Raw genomic sequence first — 7,980 nt, forward strand, 5'->3', positions numbered from 1 at the left:
TCGCAAAAATATAGCACCATTTGCTAGGAGCATTTCTTAGAGAAAGATTTCTGGGGATAAAATTGCCATACATCTCATCTAGCGTCCACACGCAACTTAGTTACTAATTTAGTAATTATTAGTGACATTCGGGCTCACTAAATTAATAAAAAGTGTTCCGTACCACGCAAACTAGCGTCAAATATTGGAATTTTGCCGCCCCCCTTCCTGATTTGATAGGTCACAATCTTACAATCAAATCAAGTGGGATCGATGAGCCAGTTTCATGTATGCTTTCACACCATACAATTAATTTGACAATTTAATCAGGTTGTCCCGTCTAGATTGGCCTTAAGTGCTGCTACAAGTAAATATATTGTTAAAGACGAATACTTACCTATGTAAGTAATTGCAGATTTGTGATTACAAAATAACAGCAATACCGAGTTAATAGACCTTTAAAGAACTATGATTTTATCTGTTTGACTTTAAGATATATTTAATGTTCACATTAACAACCTAGTTGGTCAATTAATAAGAAACAAATTTCTAGTTAGATATTTGTTGTACTGTACTACATATTATTTTTCTTACAATCACGATTATCACTACCTATATTATAATCATAAATAAAGTATCATTTAAATGTGTTAAAACATACGGTAATTAAATATCAATACCTAACTGAACACACAAATATCGATAAAACACTCCGATTACACTGTCCCCTCCCTATATCGTCGAATGGAAAGAAGTTCCAACGGTTAGCTACTCGCAGGCGTGTAGAGATCTCGAAAGCACCAGTGTAACGTGACCGTGAGATCCGTAACAAACCATGCGTAATTAGACCTTACTTATACTGGTTTTTTAGCCCTTTTCTCGCCTGTAATAAGTAAGTGATTTTAAAATTATATAAAATAACGCCATCTGGTGTTGAGTAGTTGTATTAGGTGAACGTTGAGCGAGCTTTTGTGAGATGAATGAGATAATGAAAGAGTCGTATGTCATATAGCTTTGACATTATATTTTAAACCGTCACTCATGTAGCCTACAGTTGATATTCGTTCGAGAAATGTCCACCGGTAATAACCTTTTGGTATGGATAGTTGCTACGAATCAGAGCAATTTTGTAAGTGTGTGACATATTTTAACGTGGCTATGAATGTGTGAGTTTAGCGACACTGGTTTTCATACTAAATAGGAGTCATTTCACATCCACTAGTTTATTAATTCGTGTACGCAACGCATGTTTACTTCGCCTGTGCGCCAAATTAACGCAACTTATTTAAAGAAGTTACGCAAACAACACAACAACAAGCAACAAGCAAGCAAAGAATGCGTCGAATTATCTTTTACCTATTTAAAACTCATAGATATTGTACAATGTCACCATTATGCAAAAGAACTGTAAGTACATGTTTGATTTGCGAGCGAGCTGGCAACATTGCGCAGGGAAATCTTAAAAATATCGCGTTTACGTGAACGCCACATACATTTGTGACAGTGATAGGGAAAAGGTACCACTAAAGTAAAATTTGGTTATTAATACCGTGACTTTCTTTCATTCTTTGATAAAAAAAATTGCTATTTATGCAACAAGTGCGGAAATCATCTTTACGCACGTGTATCATACAATGTTTTACTATGCATTGTGCGAGTAAATAAAAAAACATGTCATGGCAAATAAGTTTAATTATTAAAAGGAGTGTTTTAAATCGACACGAGTTGCGAATTACCTATTCGCACGTGTATCGTACGTTTTACAGTACATATGGCCCTTTAAACTTTCGACATATGCACGGTAAGTGCTCTTTTCCGCACTAGTGCGAGAAAGTAGCACCATATGTACTGTAAAAAAAAATTGAAAACAAAAAGCACTAGTGCGGAAAAGCAGTACTTTCCGCACGATATGGCTCCGTAGGAAACGCACTTTTCGAGCACATGCATTGTAAAAAAAAATATAGGACTGTATCTCCTAAACCATGCGTCGTAGCGCAAAAATAATAAAATTTTCGTTCCCCTTTATGTAACCCAAAAGTAATACATGAAAAATACAATGAAAAAAAAAAGAAACAAAATCTTTATAGGGCTGTATTAGCTGTATCTCCTATATCGTGCATCGTAGCGCAAAAATAATCAAATTTTCGCTCCCCTTTAAGAAGCCCCTAATTAAGATTTAAAAACGCAAAAAAGAAAAAAAAAGAGGAAAAAATCTTTATAGGGCTGCATCTCCTAAACCGTGCATCGTAGCACAAAAATAATCAAATTTTCGTTCCCCTTAAGAAATCCTTAATTAAAACTTTAAAAAAAACCAGGAAAAAATCTTTATAGAGCTATTATAGCTATATATATAGATATAATATCTCCTAAACCGTGCGTGGTGGCGCAAAAATAATAAAAATTTCGTTCCCCTTTATGAAGCCCCAAAGTAATATAATAAAAACACAATGAAAAAAAAGAAAAAAAAATAACAAAAAAACTTTATAGGGCTGTATCTCCTACACCGTGCATCGTAGCGCAAAAATAATTAAAAAAAATCCCTTTAAGAAACCCCTAATTAAGATTGAAAAACGCAAAAAAGAAAGTGGAAAAAAAATCATTTTAGGGCTGTATCTCCTAAACCGTGCGTCGTAGCGCAAAAATAATAAAATTTTCGTTCCCCTTTACGGAACCCCAAAGTAATATACAAAAAAACCCAATGAAAAAAAAACAAAAAAAAATCTTTATAGGGTTGCATATCCTAAATCGTGCATCGTAGCGCAAAAATAATCAATTTTTCGTTCCCCTTTAAGGATCCCTTAATTAATACTTTAAAAAAAACAAAAAAAAACAGGAAAAAATCTTTATAGAGCTATATCTCCTAAACCGTGCGTGGTAGCGCAAAAAGAACAAAATTTTCGTTCCCTTTTACGGAACCCCAAAATAATATACAAAAAACACAATGAAAAAAAAAAACAACAAAAAAATCTTTATAGGGCTGCATCTCCTAAACCGTGCATCGTAGCACAAAAATAATCAAATTTTCGTTCCCCTTTAAGAAACCCTTAATTAAAACTTAAAAAAAAACAGGAAAAAAAACTTTATAGAGCTATTATAGCTATATATTAGAGATCCACGCCGCAGCCAAAAAACCCAGCGGCGGCGCGCTGGGTTTTGAACCCGGCGCGGCGCGGCGTCGCCGGCGTGAGGACATTTTTTAGGAGGAATAATTAAAAAAAAACATAACTATGCTAGGAATAAACATTTATTTCTTATCTCCATCAATCACTGACTAAAAATTGTTTACAGTACAGCTACAGTGGTTGTAATTATCGTGAATAAAAAATATTTTGTTCACCTTTGCCGGATTTAAGCGCGATCGCTTAGCAGTCAAAACCATCCCAGCTACAGAACACCCTTTCACTGGGTGTACTTGTAGCTGGAATGCTTAAAAGTGACCGCGCCAACCCTGCAAGCTAAGGAAACATTTTTTTTTGTTCCCAATACAATATCGCCTACCCTGTTCGTTCTGCATATCAATGATATGTTATTTACTAACAATATTCATTGCTATGCGGATGACAGCACTGGTGATAGCTGTTATACAGGTCGTGCAAACGCCCCCCCCTGAGCAGGTGTCGGAGTGCAGGATGCGACTTGTGTCTGAGATCGAGACGTCCCTTGAATAGGTCTCCAAATGAGGTAGACGTAACCTCGTCCAGTTCAACCCTAGTAAGACACAAGTCTGCGCGTTTTCCGCCAAAAAAAAACCCATTTGTCACGGCGCCAAAGTTTCAGGGCATTCCCCTTACCACGGCTAAAAGTATCGCGATACTTGGTGTCGACATTACGAACGAAGTCCAGTTTCGTAGTCATCTGGAACAAAAAGCCAAACTGGCCTCCAAAAAACAGAGCCAAACAGTACTTCACACCGGGTCACCGACTTTTGTTATATAAAGTGCAGGTTCGACCTCATATGGAGTACTGTTCTCATCTCATCACTGGTCTGGCGCTCCACAATACCAGCTCCTTCCCCTTGACTCCATCCAACGGCGGGCAGTTCGTATTGTCGGCGATCCCGAACTTACTGTACAATGGGGAATGTTCCGAAGAACTTTTTGATCTGGTGTCATCGTCTCGTTTCTATCACCGCACGCACCTCCCGCCAAAGGAGCAAAACTCATCCTCACTTCTTAGACACATGGCACACCAAGAATAAGCGGGCATCTCGCTCGTTTCTTCCCAGAACGTGCAAAATGTGGAATGAGTTGCCTCCTGAGGTATTTCCTTTGCGCTTCGACATGGGATTCTTCAAGAAGCGGGTATTTAGGGTTCTCAAGGGTCGGCAATGCTTAAGGGCTCCTGTGTTGTTGCTTATGTCCATGGGCGACGATGACTGCTTCCCATCAGCCGGCTCGTCTGCTCGTGTGCTGACTATCACATAAAAAAACTAGTCAAGCCAATCACTGCAATGAAGTGAGTGAGCCAGCGTTCGTTCTTTCACTTCACTCACGCGGCGTGATGGATAGATGATGCGGTGGGGATGGGGGTCAGTGGAGCGGGCGGGAGTGATGCATGCAGCGACCAGTCGCTAGCGCACGGAATGGCGACAGCGCATTGTTTGTTTTGGTCGGTTTGTTCATCATATTTATTCGAATTTCGAGGTCGGCGCGAAATTTTGAACGAATATAATATCTCCTAAACCGTACGTGGTGGCGCAAAAATAATAAAATTTTCGTTCCCCTTTATGCAACCCATAATTTATATTTTAAAAAAAAACGCAAAATTTTAAAAAAAAATCATTATAGGGCTGTATCTCTTAAACCATGCGTCGTAGCGCAAAAATAATTTAAAAAAACCCCTTTAAGAAACCCGTAATTAATACTTAAAAAAAAAAACAAAAAAAACCAGGAAAAAAAACTTTATAGAGCTGTATCTCCTAAACCGTGTGTGGTACCGCAAAAACAATAAAATTTTCGTTCCCCTTTATGCAACCCATAATTTATATTTAAAAAAACGCAAAATTTAAAAAAAAAATCTTTATAGGGCTGTATCTTCTAAACCATGCGTCGTAGCGCAAAAATAATAAAATTTTCTTTCCCCTTTATGCAACCCATAATTTATATTTAAAAAAAAAACGCAAAATTAAAAAAAAACATTATAGGGCTGTATCTCTTAAACCATGCGTCGTAGCGCAAAAATAATTTAAAAAACCCCTTTAAGAAACCCGTAATTAATACTTTAAAAAAAAATAAAAACCAGGAAAAAAACTTTATAGAGCTGTATCTCCTAAACCGTGCGTGGTACCGCAAAAATAATAAAATTTTCGTTCCCCTTTATGAAACCCGAAAGTAATATACAAAAAACACAATGTAAAAAAGAAAAAAAAAACAATAAAAAAATCTTTATAGGGCTGTATCTCTTAAACCATGCGTCGTAGCGCAAAAATAATTTAAAAAACCTCTTTAAGAAACCCGTAATTAATACTTTAAAAAAAAAACAAAAAAAAACCAGGAAAAAAAACTTTATAGAGCTGTATCTCCTAAACCGTGCGTGGTACCGCAAAAATAATAAAATTTTCGTTCCCCTTTATGAAACCCCTGTAATGTTTAGTAATAAAACGTTTCTTCAGTTAACACCGAGTTTATTATAATAATCCTTTAATGTTTCGTTTACACAAGCACCACCATTGATCGTCCAGACAAGAGAGAGAGATCTAATATTGCTAATCCTATAGTTACACAGTTCATTATAATCTGACAGCGTCTGTACTCAGAAACGACGCTCGTTGTCCCCCCACTCCCGTATGCATTGGGTCATTATAAGCAGTCTGTAGTTGCGTTCTGTTACAAGCATACATTACTACATCATCCCCCTTTTACAAAAAATAAAAAATAAAATCATAAGCTAAGTAGACCAACAAAACAGTCTTACAAACTCAAATCATCCTTAACTTAAGTTACAGCAAAGAAATGCAATGCTCCCGCACTACACATTCACAACAAACACAGTAACACCGAATTATTGAGGTCGAACATGAAATGAAGTTCTAGTATATCTAGAACCATAACTATCTTCTATATTATGAGATCTAAAATTATTATTACTAACAATTTTACCCAACAACCATTTCTTAGAACTAGGGTCTATTTTAAACCAAACATTTTGGCCTACTTGAAAATGAGGCTTCTCTTTAGTATTTTTATTATAATTAGTTATGTTTCTATTCCTAACTTTATCAAATTCCATCTTAGTATTATAATTTAACTTTGGTTTCAAATATGTATAAGTACAAGGTAATTTTGTTTTTAAATTCCTATTCATCATTAATTGAGAAGGTGTAAAATGTGTGCCCGATACAGGAGATGATCTATATTTTAACAAAGCCATTCTATAGTCTGTTTTATCTTCATTACATTTTGTTAACATTTTTTTAGCAATTTGCACCCCTCGTTCTGCCATACCATTGGACTGTGCATATCTTGGACTTGAGTAAATGAATTTAAAACCCCATTCACTCGCAAACTGTTTGCATTGAAGTGAATCAAATGGAACATGATCCGCTACTATTTCCAATGGTATGCCAAAACAACTGAAAACATCTGTTAACACATTAATTATGCACTGAGAGGACTTATTTGAAATGGGTTTAATATCTAACCATTTCGACATGTAATCATAAATAACTAGATAACTTTTCCTCTTAAACTCCATTATATCAATTCCAATTTTTACAAATGGTAAGGATGGTACATCATGACATAATAATGGTTCTTTTATATTATTATTTTGATACATTTGACAGATGAAACATTGTTTAACAAATGATTCAATGTGAGCATCCATTTGTGGCCAATAATATAAACCCCTAACAGTTTGCTTCATCTTGGTTATTCCTAAATGACCTTCATGTAACCTTTTTAAAATTGTTAATCTTAGTGACTTTGGAACAATTAATCTGTCATTCATAAAAAGCAATTTCTGATCTATAGTAACTTCATGTCTCAATTTAAAAAAATGTTTTACAGTATCTGGTACCATATTAATAGTCTCTGGCCATCCTTCCTGTGTGTACAACAACAATGTTGTTAAAGTGTCATCTTTTGAAGTTTCTTCAATTAATTCTTGTTTCTGTTCATCGGTACATTGTAAATAATTTCCTAATCTAATACAATGTATAACTTCAAACATGTATGATTGATCTTCATCTACTTCATTTAAATAACTACGTGACAACAAATCTGCAATATGCATCAAGCGGCCTTTTAAATATTTAAAATCAATATCGTATTTTAATAATTTTAGTTTAAGTCTTTGTAATCTAGCCGAAGGGATTTCATGTATTCCTTTCTTTAATAAAGTTTCCAACGGTTTATGATCATTAAGGACAGTACATTTTTTTCCATAAATGTAATAATGAAACTTTTTCGTGGCCCAAACTACACTCAACAATTCTTTCTCAATCTGTGAAAAATTTTTTTCTGCACTGGTAAGACTTCTTGATGCATAACATACTGGCTTGCCCTGCTGCATTAAGCAGCAACCTAAGCCGTCCTTACTAGAGTCACATTGTATTGTTACAGGTAGGGAAACATTAATTTTTTTTAATACAGGTGCCGAACTTATGCATTTTTTTATATCACAGAAAACATTTTCATGTATTTCTGTCCAAAGCCAACCCACATGTTTCTTCATTAATGCTTGTAAAGGTGCTACCAAATCTGCCAGATTACTAATAAAATTTCTTAAATAATTTACCATGCCCAAAAAAGATTGCAGTTCAGTTTTATTTGAAGGGCTTTTAATATTTAATAATGCTCTTATTCTTTCTGGATCAATTTTCATTCCCTCTTTTGAAAATACATGACCGAAATATTTGACCTCGTTTACTTTATGTTGAAATTTTCTTTTATTAAATTTTACATTGCTTACTCGGGCTCTTTCAAAAACTCGTTCTAATATTTTATCATGTTCGTCTTCATTATCAGCACAAATCAACAGATCATCACAGTATATGACCAC

This window comes from Cydia strobilella, chromosome 24 (assembly GCF_947568885.1).
Source record: "Cydia strobilella chromosome 24, ilCydStro3.1, whole genome shotgun sequence".
In the NCBI taxonomy this organism is placed as follows: Eukaryota; Metazoa; Arthropoda; class Insecta; order Lepidoptera; family Tortricidae; genus Cydia; species Cydia strobilella.